At 38.6% G+C, this 16904-nt stretch overlaps 1 protein-coding gene across 5 annotated transcripts in view; it reads left to right on the top strand.

Moving 5' to 3' along the window:
* Positions 1-204: 204 nt before the first annotated feature.
* LOC117239971 (teneurin-a) overlaps positions 205-16904 on the top strand; it is a 702004-nt gene continuing 685304 nt past the window's right edge. For 4 of the 5 annotated variants that reach the window (XM_033506078.1, XM_033505890.1, XM_033505950.1 and 1 more), the window contains exon 1: positions 205-1596. The gene's annotated coding sequence lies outside the window, so the exon portion shown is untranslated. The remainder of the gene's footprint in view (positions 1597-16904) is intronic. The other variant, XM_033505999.1, reaches the window with a different exon arrangement.

The raw sequence follows: 16904 nt of genomic DNA, 5'->3' as shown, positions 1-16904 counted from the left end.
GTATAGAGTATAGAGGCTGGAAGAGCTAGAGTGAAGCAGAATGGAGCAGAATGGAGAGCGCGAGACGCGTAGGTACACGTACACGGTAGCTGGCGTCTATATTTTATATCCGGTACACGAGAAATGTCGCTAGGGCGCAGACTCGAGGCAATCGGGGTCGGTCGGCTCGCCAGTTACTTTTCGCGATCCACCGTGGCCGCTCTGCCGCGGCGCAGGTACACACAGGTCGGACGGTCAGTCTCACCACGGAGTTCGTCAGTCCGACGACGGATAGGGAAAGGGGAGAACGTAGTGTTTGCGCGAGATCTCTCGTATCTAACCACCACGCTCCTCTCTCGAGATTTTGCTTCGCATCTCGACTCGGATGCCCCGCGTAGAAGAACCTCGACGGCAGGCAACGTACGAACGTAAAGGAAATCGAGCAACGGGTGCGCATGTTGGCGTGCGTTAACATACGTTAACGAGATTAACACGCGTTAACAGAGGTTGACACACGAGGAAGAAATACGCACGGGAGAGGCAGGAGAGAAGGACGATAGCGGCACGCGAGAGAAGAAGGCGGGAGGCAGGTGAAAAGGGAGAGAGAGTAACTGTCAGCTTACCGATTGTACGGGGGCTGCATCTGCCGCACAAAAGCACAGCTTGCGCACTGTTACGCCGCGTTACCGAGCTACTTGCGCGAACCACTGAACTGTGCCGCTCGGTCATCCCTGCCGAGCCAGTCGAGAGCTTTCGTGCGAAGTGTTTACGTCGTCGCGCGGTGAAACACACGCTCCTGTTACCGCCTGTCTGTTTCTACTGTTCGCGTTATCCTTTCGTGTGTTCCTCTTACGCGTTTCCTTTTACCTACTTTGCGCTGATTCGTCTTCTTCTCTTTGTTCTCTCCTTGTCGCGTTCTGTTTGCGTTCTGTCAGCGGTTAAACAACCGGTTAAGCAGAATCAGCTGGTGACGTTGTTTTGTTTTGGACTGTATCGTCTCATCACGTGTGACACGAGCTTCTATCTATTACATAATCTTACATATACTCGTGAATGTCCGTAAATCAGTGAATCGTTTCGATCGACTCGTTTTTTAGCGCGTAATCGTGCATCCTAGTCGTGTTTACGTAGGGGACAGGTCTTGTCGCTGTTCGAGAAAGTGAAACGAGAACGAAACTTTCTCGTCGCGTGTGAGGGGTAAAAGGATTGAAAAGTCCCGGGGCAAACTGATCGGCGGCTAAGCGTGTTTCGACGAGAAAAAGTGCAGTGAAATGAGAACTGTTTGCCCGGTTTTCTGAATCGGTTAATATCTTCTTAACAACGAAGCGACGCGACGGTAGAAAGCGTACGCGCCGTCACATTCCCGTAGGATTAAACCGCGCGTCCATCCACGGAACCTTATCGTCCATCGTGGTGCTGTCGTTAATATATGCCGTTGTTAGCTCGCGTCAGCGTATGTGATACGGCGACGCGCGAGTAAGGGAGCCGTTTGGTCGATCTTGGTGAACTGTTGTGCGGCAAAGTGACCTCCACAAAGTGCAACGACGACAAAACCATACAGCCTCGAGACGTGATCGTCAGCATCAATGATAAACGGAACCAGAGCATCGAATTAAGGTGAGTTCCCTTGTGGTTACGAATACAAACTATACGTACCTATATGGATATCGGGCGGCTGGAGATATCTTTACCGCGCGATTCGATTGATTTGCAAACGTGAATTATTCGGGTTTGCATGGCTGGGATTTAATTAGAGAGTACGGCTGCTTCGAATTAATCGATGGGAATTTCGGGGAATGAAATTATAATTGGCTAGGGTAGAACTATGAATTGGGTAGGGCACACCTACGGATACCGTGAAAACATCGTGTCGATCGTTTTACCTTTTTTTATTCCCTTTTCTCGGTGATTCACATATACACACACTTGGAAAATGTTTTTTCGATGTCGATTAATCCCTTTTGCGTTTATTCCCGCGCAAAGAAACAGGAGTCGCCCGTAAATGTTCCGTTTAATTAAACGATGGGCGCTTTGAGCCGCGCGTCGCATCGCTTGAGTCACGTATTAAAGAGAGAAGAAAGTGGCACGGTTCGTTATGATTTTTATATTTCCGGTATTTGTTCTATTCCCTACGACCCAGATACGAGTATACGCTTTTTTACACGGTTGGTTGAAGCGTCCCGACGAAATAACGATTGTATACCGAGTAATTTCGAAGAGGGTTGCGGGGATTTGAGAGGACGTATTCACAAGAATAAGCAAAAAATATTTCCTTAATGTGGCTTTGCGCATTGATTTCGTGTACTCTTTTGTTATATTTTAAAATCTTACAATAAGGTATTGTTTATCATTACGTTTAGTTGGAAAACGGTGTAAAAAATTTGGGAATGTGCAGCATTTGTGAAGGTAAACAGTAGAACAGTCGTTAACGTAGCGATCTGCAAATATAATTCTTATATTTTCTTGTTTCAAGTTGAAACATTGCAATGAAATACCTGTGTCTACGTACGAGGATTTGAACAAATTACAAATATTATATTACCATAAAAATATTGAGACGATCTAGAAGTGTACAAATGCACTTTGTGCGTCTTTTTATCATTTCAGTTTATTTCAAACGTGCAGTACCGTTGAACGCGTCTGAGCAATTTTACGGTATACTACTTAGGAATTCAGTTGATAGAGAAATCAACGTAGAAATTCTACGTAGCGATCTATGTTAAAATAAATCCGAAACACGTTAAACACGGAACCATGTTTATTTCGGGAAGTTATTATATACGTCGAATTTCTTTGTAAACATTTTATAGTTCCTGTCACGATACAAGACGTTACATTATATCTTTACATTATATTGAAGCCGTTAACCGCAAATACAGCAATTTCTCAGTGTCTGCAAAGTATATTAAAACAGATTCACGGATTTACATTAACCGGCTCGCGGCTTGTCTATTTTTATGAGCGTTATACACTTTTAAAACGTTCGACCCATTTTTCAGATCGCCCCCGTATTCTTAAAGCTTCGAAACTAAAGGAGATGCTCCTTTCCCTCGCAAACCTTCGAATTCTTCGAGAATCGCGCGAAACTTTCCCACGCGGCTGTACCGATCCGCTTCGAGCTCGCACCTCCGCCGCTTCTCTCTCTTTTCTCACGGATAAATTTGATATTTTGCGACCGAATTTATTCGTTTCTCGCGCTTCGACGTTCCTCAATCGCAGGTACAACATTTTTCAACGATAATTCCGCGCGTCTTCTGGTAGTACTTTTGTTAGTATGCTTTGTGCGACATTTTTCACTGCGCCGTGACATGAAGGAAATTTACAAATATTCTTATAAGATTTTAGGGATTTGTGATACTTATAAATCACAGAATTTTTAAATATTTTACTATCTTCAGTAGATTCATAGCTACCTGAGATATAAAAATAGTCATACGATTATCTTAGTTATTAATTTATGATTATTAAAACTAGTATTTTTTGCAAATATTCCCACACACATAGACAAGTATTTTTGTAGAATCGTGTAATGTCAAAAATATTACGAGCAATGATATTTTATGCAAATTGAAATTTTGTTGTTCCAGGTGGTAGATATCATATTCAGTACCTTACTATGTTTTCTGCATTTTGAGCGTATTAACGTTGAATTAGTATTGATTTCAGTTAGCCAGAGATCTGAAAGAGGATTGAGAGTTAAGAGCATTAAACAGTCACACATTCATACTTAAACTACGAGATCCTTTCTCAGTAAAACAGCCATTGAAAGAAAAGTAGTTTATAACCTTTAAAGGCGTTCAAAAATTCATTGATTACCTCGTTATTTTGCAAACAGTACCCTCTTTTGGCGATGAAACTTCTGAAATATTAGAGAGATAATAGATAATGTAAAGCTATACAATATTGTGAAAAGTATTCCGGTGAAAAAAACTCGTACCGCGGATCTTATATTAATAATCGAAACGCTAAAAAAGGTCTTTACCTACAGCAAATATTTAAAGTATTCCAGAAAGTATAGAATATATCCAAGCTCTAACATCTTTCTCCTATTTCTTTACAGTCATTCTTAATTCAAATAACGTTCAACTTTGCGGCCATAATACTGTATTTACTTTGCAATGGTTCAAAGCTTGACTCTCTCCCTCTCTCTCTCCCTCTCTCTCTCTCTCTCTCTTACATCTGCTTTACTTAATCGGTGTATCGAAGAATACTTTTATCTCTTTAACAAATGTTTTAGGTTAATCGATTATCGTATTATTGTGAATTAAAATAAATAAAAATCTGACGATATTAATTTTATGGCAGCGGCTGCTAATACATTAAAAGTAAAGTTTACCCCAAATCTCCGTAAACAATCTGTCAAACAACGCGCGGGCTCCACGCGACCATGAATCGCGTTTTGCAAAACCCGCCAATGGCCTCGGCGCGATATTCGTTGAACGTAATTGCCGATTAAACCGGCGAGGTGTGTGCGCGCGCGTTTCGAGACCGATTAAATTAAGTTGGTCGCTTTTACAAAGCGGCGAACCACCGCGGAGGCCGCTCGTTACATGGTGCACGAACTTTTATCCGCGCATCGCCAATGATCCGGCCATAAATGATCCAGTCACGTGACAACTCGCCAGTAGCCGCAAGTTATTCGAGTAATCGTTTTTATTACAGAGTATGCGGCTAATTTCCGTGGCGTAACTCGATTTCACGCGATTACAAGTCCACCGTCGCTTTTAATAGCTATTAATATCGGCTCGATGACGTTTTTAAATGGCAACTGGGAGAAAGAAAGGAAAAAAGCGGACGTAATTCTTCTTGGTATTGCAACTCGATATATAACGTTAACGGCGATCTGCAGGCTTACGCCGATGAAAAAAAAAAAGAATGTGGCACGATACGTCGCTCTATTGCTTGACCTGTGCTCTACAAAAAGGTGAACTCTTTTTTCTTCTCCTTCCGTTTTTTTCTCTTCTTCTTTTTTTTTTTTTTTTTTTTTTTGTTGAGGTCGTGCAATGTTGAGAGCAATGTTTAGAAAGAGGACGAGTTTTTAATGCTACGTTTTACTGCGCTTTAACGCTGCGTTTTATTTATCTCCCGATGTCGCTAAAATCCCTTGATGTTGTTGAAACTCCGGCTGGGAAACGGAAGAAATCGACGTTTGTTTCTAAGAGAGTGCAATGCAAAAGTCTCTTTTCAAGCGATAAAATATATTCAAATTGAGAATTCATATCGTTTGAGCTTGCTTTGAATACTTTTATTACGAAAAAAGTAATTCTTTAACCAACTGCTAGAAACACACAATCACGATGGATAGCGAAGTATACGCAAATTAAATATTACTATGATAAATAATAGAGTTTTTGATTGAAATTAAAAACAGGATTCTCGGTCGTCCAATACTTGGCAGGAAGACGAAACGAGACATACTCAACCTGAAGTGACATTGCGTAGGCCACAGATGCATTTTCTACACGATTCTATCGATAATTTTTTCAACAAATGTCGCTAATTAGAGGGGCCAGCGAACTCTTGGTAAAAGTTAAGCTCTGGCCGCGTCGCCGTTATTTACAGTTTTATCAAAAGTTCCGGAATCTCTGACCCGCCGACGCGATTATTCCTCCGAGAGAGAAGATTAAATATACAAATGTAATAGAAATTAACTATGCTCGGGATACTTGAAGTTCTCGGCGTTTCTGCTTGATATTTCCGTAATTGAGAGGGAAATGCAAACGGCACTATTTTAAATTGCCAGCGAATCGTGAATGCGTATCAGAAAGAGAGAGGGAGATAGTAAGAGACAGAAGAGAGAACTTAAACGTTTCTTCTTAAATGTTTGTAACATTTTTCTGGCAGCCAAAGCTTTTAATATTGAAGGTTATTCCTCCGATTTCTATATCTGGTCTATAACACGTAGATTCTAAGAAGAAGATAATATTTCCTGAGAATTGGAAGATTGATTATCGAGAATTTTTAGTATTTTCATATATGATTCAGGATATTTTCTAGTTATAAGGAATATATATATTATATGGATATATCTTATTACAGAAATTTATAATTCTTCTATATTCACCATTCATCTAAACTAGAAAGTATCTTTCCTTGGATACCTTTAATATCTTTGGTATTCGTCACTCTTAATTATTCGATTTTTATAACTTCGTTTCCAATGACTACGTACAAAAATTTATCCATTCAGTTTAAAACAGTCAATTATTAAATTTGAAGTAATATTTCTCAATTATTGAAGAGATCTTCGCTTCATTTTGATATCCTGTTATATTTTATAACTAAAAATATTCCCCTTTTTCGCGTTAGAACGAATTCGCTTTTATCCCGGAAACTGCAAAATAGCATCGCCTCTTGCTATTTATTATGTGTTCTCTATTCTCACGTGTCACTTTTTGCCAACCAAAATTAACTACCTTGATCAATGAAAGATAAAGTCTCTCACTGAAATCAAAGAAAGCTGTATTCCCCAATATTTAAATTTCTATCACTTTTCATACTGTTGCGGTATCTTCATTCAATCCTGCTATAATCGAGCAGCACATCGATCGTCAGTAACGAGTAAATAAGAGGAAGGAAAACATTTCCACGCGAGTTTTCAATTTCGCCCCGAGGAATGTCTAAACGGAGTCACGCGATCGTCGTCGATGCACGAATGATTGATCATGAAACCTTCTTTCTTCCTAAGAGTGATTCAATAAGTGCAATCAGATTCTTAACTAATCGTTATACATCTCGCAGAAACGCAGTCCGGGCGGCGGATGGTTCGATTTTCTCATCATTTCGTACGGACATACGAACGTCCATGTGACATCCTCGTAACTGTGAGTGTAACGCAACCGTGTGTGCGTGTACGCGCCACAAAGTAGAGTCTTATGCAAATATGCTGAAAGCATACCCGGAACGTTCGCGGAGTTTTAACGCGCTACTTAACCGCGTGTTACGTGCGCCGACAGATCGATTTACCTGTGCTGCTCCTCGTCGCACTGCCTTTCTCGTGTCCATTATCTTTGTCCTCTTCCACCATTGCGTTTCTCTACTTCGTTGTCGTTTCCACTTCTCGTTCCATGATCTCCGACCTGTTCACGAAATTTCATTGTTGCAACGTGGATCATTAGTGATGAAGGAACAGCGAATTTTGAGGAGTATGCGCGCTAATGCGAAGGTTTTAAAGAAGATTTGGATGAAGTATTCCTGAGGACTTCTTCCCTTGTTCATTGCGTTCGCTTGAGAGGTTATACGATAAATAAAGTACGTGTGAGTGCCAGTGAGAATCATTTAAAGGCGTGTTTCGAGCGAAAGCTTGATTTTAGGAAATGAGATTTTTCAGTCAGCCAATTATAATATTATCTTTTATCTTAATGTTGAAGAATAATGCGTATGATGTGCAGATGAACGACAGAGGTGTGCGTGATGACAGAAGTAATTTAACTTATGGTATGTTTCGTTGTATTGATATTACGAAGTGGAATACTGATTTTTGTGTTACATCGGAAGAGTTCACCTAGCTCGTTGGCTGATTGTAGTTTATTTTTTTCGATGTTGATTTGGTCCATTTTTTTCTTGCTCACTGGGATCGTTTGAGCGATCGAGCCATGGCTTGTTTAACAGATTGAATTCGTTTCGCTGCACCGTTGTATGCAAATCATCATTCGTGCAGTGATGTACAGTAGAAGTGTTCTTTATGCCTCGCGGATGTTTCTCGTGAAGATCGATCGTTTTTTGAAATTTATATAGCATAAACAGCGAAAACTATCTGAATTTATCTTTGATAGTCGACTTTAGGATTAAAAAATAATGAAAAGCAGCCACATTTTATATTCAGCAAAAATTTTAAATAGACTCTCGGTCGTAGTTTCGAATGAAGTGTGAATTCTCAGTTTAATTATTTTCATATATTTAGTATCGTTCGTAGTAGAAATTTCTGTTACAAATATACAATTGAACACGTCGTAACATTATTCGAAATTTTAATTTAACATTATCGATGAATATAACAAATAGTAACCGACCTAAATTTATATTTATGAAGTAAGAAGGAGAATCGTAGATTCTTGATGGAAGTATACGGTAGAAAGGTAAAATAAATTTAAAGCGTGTCATATCATAAAGCATTGCAATACATTTATATAAAAACTCTTTTCCGCGTGTTCTGTTGCCCATTTAAAATTGCAATTTCGTATTATAATGTTTATATTATCAGTATTATTTATAATTTCCGAATGCATTTTCGGCACTGTTACAAGTAGCTTCGTTAAAAAACCGATACAGATTTCCACATTGAATAACATTATATGATCGCGATCCGTAACATAATCAGTACTGGCATCTTTGTACTCGGCAAAACAATGCTCGTATCGTTTCTGCATACCAACGAAATTTTTAACAAAATACCGCCTCCCTTTTAATCCAGGAAATTCGCTGCGTATTCCGCGGGGCTCGTTACTCGGTTTTGTAACGAAATTTATGGAAGTGGAATTGGAAACAGAAACTTCTGACTTTAAACGATATTGCTTTCTCATTTACACATTTTACGCAACTTATCGAGCGAATTTCAATACACATAATAGGAAAACAGGTGTAAAAGTGAATAGAATGTTTAATCATCGTTTAACAAACTACATCCTCCGGTATTTATAAACGTTTGCAAGATTTATTTAGATTTATTATCTTTTAATTCATTATATTTGGATTCATCATCTTCTGTATTAAAATTGTTACATTTATACAGTGGAGATAATCTTTGAATCTTTAAAGTTTCCCTCAACGTTCACTTTCGAAACACAGATATTATTAATTTTGCATATCAAAATTTAATTGTTATGCCTTCTACTATTACAAAGTTTGAGTCGAGTTGCTCGAGATAATCTGTATAGTAAATACGAAGCAATTCGTTAGCTTTAAAGCAGAAAACAGATGCAACAAGATCTCTGTTACAAAGTACAGAGCAGCAATTGACTAGTAGAAAATTGATAAATTCCTCTCCTTTCTTATTATGCAGAAGCCCGTGATCTACGATTGGTTCGCATGACCGACTGCTTTGTATATTATCGAGCTTCGTTTCTCAGAAGTTTCGTACAAGGCAAACGGTCTACTGTCCTGCTGTCGCGGTGGAACTTCCGGGAATATCGAGGGGAAATTCATCGGAAAAGAAAAGTGATTACCGCGCCCGGTGGCACTAGGTCAAGTATAACTAGAAGCGAAACGTAAAAGCTGTTGTTACCGGGCGAAGGCGGGATTTCTTTCCTCTCTGAATTAGCGTTCTCTTCCGAGAAACTCTCCATTCGCATATTCTACTCTTTCCACCTCTCCACCCTCTCGCCCACAGAAGCGTTCTTTTATTATTCAAATGGAATTCCTCCTCTCGAATTGTTCCGGGGAATTTACGGATGTTTTTGTGCGCGTTTATTCGTCGTTATTAACGAGCAAAATCTCTTTGATACAAGCGTCGCTGTTGTATTCGCGGCAGATAAGTTGCGCTGATTCTTAATCGCGTGTTAATTTTAATGCGAATTGATGCTGTACACGGGTGTACTGTATATCATGCAATTAAACGTGATGCTCTAGCTGCAATTCCGAAAATTTCGAAAATATAATTGAGAAACGTGTCGCCGCAAATTTTAATAGTGAGTTTGGCGTTTGGAAAATTCTACAATGGTAATGATTGTGATTAATTATAGTTATATTTCTCCGTAAATAAAACAAATATATATATATATTATATGTTAAATTAATAAAAATCAAGTAAAGTAAATGTAGAGTCACTATCACAGTAAATTAATAATAATCACAAAGCAGCAATTTATTCCTATATAAATCACAGAGTAATAATCGCATTCGAAGATAAATGTACACTAATAAAAAGATCAGTGAACCATGGCATTTAATGTATGTACACGTACTCTCAACTTTTCCATTTCTACTGGCTCGATCCTCGAGCAAGGTTTTTTGCTCGATCAGGGGTAGTTTGTATCGCCAACTGAAAGGTTTCAGCGATTCACCGGGTACGAGGCAGGCGTCTGGCCAGAGACGATGTAGCACTTCATTCGGCTTGCAGTGCGCCCCATCTCCGCTATTCAATACCCATTAATTTTAATGGATGTTGGCGGTTAGTTTAACACGTTTCATATTCGCCGGGCACAATGGACGCCGTCGCTTCCGGGACAATTTCGTGACGGCGAACGTTAAACACCTGAGATGAGTGCGTGTAATACGTATGTACGATTGACGGTACAGCAGCTAGAACTCGCCGCAACGGGCTTCTCGCGTAAATTGCCGCGGCAACACATTGTAGAACTTTACGGCCGGTTCCGGAAGTGCTTTTTACGCGGTCCCGTCTACACGAACCTCGGAGTTTTTACATCCGCCGCGTATTACGAATTTCAATTCGCCAATGCCGCCGTCGGCACTTCGCTTTAAAATTCAACCGAGGGACGCGGTAGCATCAATTCTCTTTTGTACGTCTAAGGTGAATTTTATTCAAACGTTCGGGCGAATATCGCGTTAAAATAAACCATTTCCCTCTGCCCCTCGATCGAAATTTCTACAACAAGGGGTACTGCGGTTCTGCGGCTTTCAAGTCAATTTTTCGCAGACGGAGACCTTGCCTGGGTGAGTTGTCGGAGAAAGCATGGCCGGGATGGTAGTATTACGGGTTCGACGAGCTGAATGGGCAGGATTGGGTAATGGAGATTCGTGAATTAAGTGGTTTAAGGTAAATGAATTTTTGTCTGGATTGCGTGGATTATGTTCGTTATACAGTGTTACCATTCGCACTCGAGTTTTTGGTATCCGTAGTTATATTCGAAGATGGTTCGTGTAAGATTATTTAGCTTCAACAGCTTTAATTAACTTTCATTTCATAACTTTCATTTAGGTTGTCGTTTTGTATTCATAAGACTTCGACTTTTTATTATTAATTTTTTATTAAAGCGTCCCTTGAAATACATGCTCTCCTTATGTCTAATTACGGAGTATATCATCGAAGCTCCCTCGAAATATCGTTTAAACCCTTCATTATCAATACAAGAGATTCCCCTCAATTACGCCCTTAATTTGCTAACTCACCCTTCACAAGAGACCTAACCCTTCCCCATAACCTATCGCGTATTACAAGTTTACATGTTCCTATACTATATTTCTTTTAATATTTCACACATTCTGTTGTTACCAGACTACGAATATTTTTTTAAATATGTTTCTGTGGAACACACGGAACATGGGATGAATAATTAGAAGGGCCAAATGATTACGAGATCCTTTTGTCCCCGGGAGTTTACCTCTCTATCTGTCTCGCTTATCCCTGCCTCTCTTTCATATATATATATATACAATATATATGTATGTATACGTCCATGCGGCCAGTATCCAATACCCATTAATTTTAATGATGAACGCGGTCAGTTTAACACGTCCTGGACTCATTGTAGCAAGCTTGTAGGCAATAAATCATACGCCCTTGTCACTGAAAAGTGCATGACTCAGATAAGTGCGGGCGTTATTTGTTACACCCCGGCTGCCTATCCAGTCGCCTCCCTTCTTTGCGTTGCGTTACACCCATGATCACGTATACATGTGCACGTTATGCATTGCTGTTAGGGAACGTGATATCGTTCTGATACGCGATCAGAATACCTGTCCGGTTATCTAGCCTACCAAGGGGGATAAAGCTCCGTTAACCAATTCCTTTTTTCCTTTACCTTACCTTTGTATCCTGTTTTCTGTTCTTTCTTGGTTTGTTCGTCCTCAGTTTAATGCTGAAATTTTTTATTAATAGAACTCCAAGAGGATTTGTTATTCGTTTCAGTTTTCAATCGCTTTGTCTTTCCACTGTTAACGACCTTTTCTTCATCGGAACGTGTCCTTCGCCAGCGGATTTTGTTTTTTCCTTTTCCTAGCTAGGTATTTTCTCTAATTCTTCTCTATCTATTCTACCTATATCACCTTGGTCTTCCTCTAGTCCTCACATAAACTCAATGATTTTTCGCTAATGTCCGAAGGGTAGTTGGGCTAGTCAATAATTAAAGATTTTAAGATTTTCCATAATTGTATTTTATTCTACAGATATTTATTCCTCAGTCTACCTATTAAATTTCTACCAAAGTAATTCGGCAACATTCCATACATATAATAAATTTTGAACAGTAAACCGCATTATCGAACTAAATATCTTCCAAGATCGTTTAAATTCTCTGGAACAAACGAGATCGTTGCCGGGTATTATACGCGTACCCTCGATAGTCGATCGTCTTGACGGTTTTGCGCTTGGTAATCGAGGGTGCTTCGTTGAAACGATTTCAACTTGGCCGGGATTAATTGTACAGGGCATGATTTCCTCATTACCCGTGACGCGGCGAATACACGATTCGTCTCTGTTCCCCGCATGCCGCGGATGGAAATCCAAAATCAGTACACATCAGCGTGCAAACGTCAAGCCGTCAGTTACGAACAAGCCTCGGTACCTCTGGTATTGGTGTGTATACAAGTCGTTAAAATCAAACGCATACGTCAGAATTGACGTTTCCTCGCACAACGAAATCTGTTTAGTTTAGCTAGTTGCGCCGCGGATTGTTAAAGTTCCATGGAATTGTATTAATCCCGCGGAAATGGCGGAAGTTTGCCGGAATATCGCGGTCGTTCCCCGTGTCTACGTACTATGTATCGTGATATTCGTTGATCTTCCGCCAGTCATGATGGGATTATTCCATTTCTTGTACGATTTTGCGTTGATGAACAAAAACTAAATTTTCGTTTATTCTAGACTTAAAATTTTGTTATTATATACAGCTTATACGACAAATACTAATTTTAAGCGGATTATTTTTCGATGAGAAATTTCTTTTGAACAGCAAGTCAAAGATCAATACAAACAGATTAATTTGTTTTTATTACAATTCTGGTAAGATTGTAAAGGTGTTAAATAATCTGAAATAATTACATTCAAGGGGATAGAAAGTTAACTCGTTTTTCCTAGTTGACGGAGTGAATAAAACATAATGACAAGGAACTGATTATTGATATAATAAGGTAATTTAAGCTAGGTAAGTATTTATATCCGATTTTGATAATGTTAAGCAGACCAATGTATCTCGATTAGAAAATTATACTATGATGTTTAAATGTAACGTTTTACAGTAAATCGAATTCTAAATACGTAATAATGTTTAATTTGTGATATAGGTAGAATTTGTTGGCTTGGGTCATTATTTTGTAACAACATCTCTCGTACAGTAAATTAGAAATGAGGAGAGTTGTAATGGTGCGTCTCTATACGTTATACATACATATACCTTCGACACATTCGGGTACATGAACAAGTAATATTAATGAAAATTCATTAGTTTAATGGAATAAATACGATACTGTCAAGTGAATTTTTCATGCATGGTCTACTTGGATGGAACCGTGTTTTCTCAGTGCCCGAGTTGAATAAAAGTCAGGAACGAAGTTTCAGAACGAGTTTCAGTACCATTTATTTATCAGTTGTAGGCATATAAAATAGAATACTTGGAGAAAAATATGTGACGACTAAAATCATTTTAGATACTTTGTAATATTTAATATTTTTAAAATAATGTATTTGTACTATTAAATTTGCGTATACAAAGATTAATGAAGCTATATTAAAAGCATACAATGGAAAAATTAAAAGTAAATTACAAGCAATAAATTAATTGTTTTACAGGAATTAAATTTCTTGTAGAAATAAAAATTCCTAAACCAAATAAAATCCGATAACACACAGGAACCAATTTAAAGACGGCGTTTAAATCGATTGTATCGCGCGGTACAAAAAAGTTCGTGTCTCCGTGAAGAACAGAAAAAAAAAAAATAAAGGATGGAAAGAATAGCAATGAACAAGAGAAGCGTTAATATCGCTAATATCCTGGCTTATCGATTTGGTTGGTCATGGCCTGGCGTACAGTGCTACGCACGCTAACCAACCGGCGAACACGCGATAAAGCGTACATGAAAAAAATGTTTTCTGCTTAAGCACTGAAATTACGCTAATTGCTACAGACAACCAGATTACAACTCTCCAATTACGTAAAAATGCCGGACGTTCATCCCTCTATGGCGCGTACACGCTGCATGTATTCGCGATTAACGAGAAGTGTCTGTACCTATACCGTTTCGCAATCTGTAATGCGAGTTTTTAGCTATACAAAAATATTCAAGTTTCATTACCTAAGTGATCTATTTATCGAGGTATATTTGAAAACTAAACGATAGAATTAACGCATTTCATCATAACAGTCAAGGGTTAAATACAAAGGGTAAATTATAATTAAAACCTAATGTAAATTTCTGTGTAGATGGGACTCACCTCACCTGTCCAAAGTAAACTTCGCAGACTCGACTCAGTTAGCCAAGGAAAACAAATGCGACTCGATTCACGTAGCGAAGAGATAAACAGACGGTCTTGAGACTCAATCGACCGTCGTCCTCGTCACTTACCTTACATTGCTCGAAAGAAAGATTATATATATCTTTTGTACGACTGAATCAGTGACCCGAATTATCTTGTACATTTTCGTTCTGACTTATTATTCTACTTTTTCCGCTTGATGACCTTAAAAGCTCGATGCATTTTCTCCGCGAAAGCAGCGATATTTCCAGTTCAATTGTCGATCAAAGTCTACTTCGATTCACTTCTTACGTTTTGTTTTAAATTTACTTCGTGAAAGACCAACTGAACATTCCAGTTCCAATATAGTAAATTATGTGCAAGTTATTTCAATATATTAATAATCCTAATTGTGTTCTATGTTATATTCTTGTGATTCTTACTTTTATCGGTTACATTGAAAGACTTTTAAAGAATAAAAAATTGAATATTATTTATATTATTTAATCTGGATTAATTTCTCTATTTATGATCGGTCGTTCACTGTTTCCGTGGCACGTGGCATTAGGTTTTTTTCGGGGGAAGAGATAAAAAGCCAAAAGTCTTCAGAAAATCATACACTATTATTGAAATTTTCCGCAATATTATATCTTATATACCTACCCTATTTCCATAATATTAGAATATAAGGACCTATTTTTAAATTTACTTTAAATTTACCTAGTACATATCCTGATAATATCAGACAACAGAAATGCGGTTCATACATCAAATTTTCTTACCAATTTCCATACTATACATCAAATTTTCTTTACAACCACTGCTAACTTTAATCAAAGTTATCTACATGCAACCATGTTTCGAATAATATAGTGAACTACTTCTGTATTATTCAAAAGTATATAATCCAAGACTTACAACTTGCACAAATTTTTTACCTCCATACAAGACTCATATATTATACATTATTAGATAACCGTTATTTGATCGCACGTGTAACTCCAAACTAAAAATCTAATTAAAAACCTACGATATAATTCGAGGGTTTGACGTAATTCTCCGCCGTGTTCTTTAATAATTCTCCCTGTGGTTCGAACTCCGTGCTATTCGTGCCTAATGCTTGTACTTCAATCGCATTAGCAAATTATCAACTCATTTTCTCATATCGACCAAAGGTCATCCCATAAAGCTACTGAAACTTCTGCGTAATAACTATCCATCAAAGAACACAACTCCGAGAGTTTCTTTTGGCGAGGCAAAGAAAGTGGTCGCGTGCTTGTGTCTCGATCGATTCCGTGAATATTACCGAATAGATTCACTGTGGACGAACACAACGGAAGAGAGGGATGAAGGAAGAAGAAGAAAGATAGAGAGTTTATCACGAGGCGAATTTTATCGTTGATCGTGCACTGGATCGATGAGAGAAGCTACGCTTATCGTGACGACGTTCCCGCCATGCCAGACGCTTAAGCGAGAAGACCATGGTCGTTGTTCCGTGTTCAATGTTGTCTCCGGCATTTCTGGCGATACTCAAGCAAGGTGATGCTCCTATTTCCTCGTACGTCTCGCAGCGGTGACTCGTATGACACGGTACCACGGCGCGGGCATAACTCTTCACTATGTAGGCCAACGGTGCCCGAGGTTCCCGACTTCCGGAAGGATAAATCACCATGCGAGCACGCGCGAGATAAGCTTTGACTGTTTTGCATTCGCCGTAAAAGTTGAATAGTTTTCGACTCATTTTAGACTCCTTAGTCGACCCACTTTTCTCAGTTTAACCAGTTATCGACAACTGATCGATTCGTTGATTGAGAACTCACGATGAAGGAATAACGCGGTTCCTTTCAGACAGCGAAAATTTGTGTGTGCTTCGTGATTTTCGATCGGGTTAGGGTTTAATAGGCGTTGTAATTTGGGAGTCGGTAATGCAGTTTAACCCTTTTGGGGATTGATGGATCGATAAGTGTGATTAAGTAACGTAATTGGTACACATCGTGTGTGTATATGCTCGAGCGTCTGTAAGTATTTGCTCGTGCATCGAATATTGTTTACTATCACGGTATGATAATGGAGAATAAATATGTTTGTGTAAAAAGTGTTTATATAGGGGTAGATAAAAAGATAAATAACAAAATAAAATAATAAGAGAAGATAAATATGATGTCGAAAAACTTTGTTAGAATATACCTCTAAACGTTCTTCGTTCATTTATTCCCATTTACCCCCAAGTTAATGCACACGTAAATTACATAATAACTACTGGTTACTATAATTATATTTGCATCTATTCATACGAGGTATTCGAAATAATATTGGCTTCTACACATCAGGATATTTTCCAACGAATAATTTCAGCGAGTAAGTCTCTCGCAAAGAGATATCGAATCCACAACCAAAAACAGTTCAATACACGGACGAAATCGAATAAATTTTTCTCTGGTACGCTATATTAATTGCTGTGAGTGAATTGTCATCGTACTCGAGACGCCACGGTTGGCCATAATTTCGATCCATTTTGTGCAAATTTCGTGCACGAGGAGCATACGAAATTTACGTGTAGATTACGTAATAGTTACGG

Source organism: Bombus vosnesenskii, unplaced genomic scaffold (genome assembly GCF_011952255.1).
Source record: "Bombus vosnesenskii isolate JDL3184/JDL3185 unplaced genomic scaffold, Bvos_JDL3184-5_v1.1 scf7180000013262, whole genome shotgun sequence".
Taxonomy (NCBI): Eukaryota; Metazoa; Arthropoda; class Insecta; order Hymenoptera; family Apidae; genus Bombus; species Bombus vosnesenskii.
The sequence above is the reverse complement of the archived record's forward strand: the minus strand, read 5'-3'. Positions and strand labels throughout refer to the sequence as shown.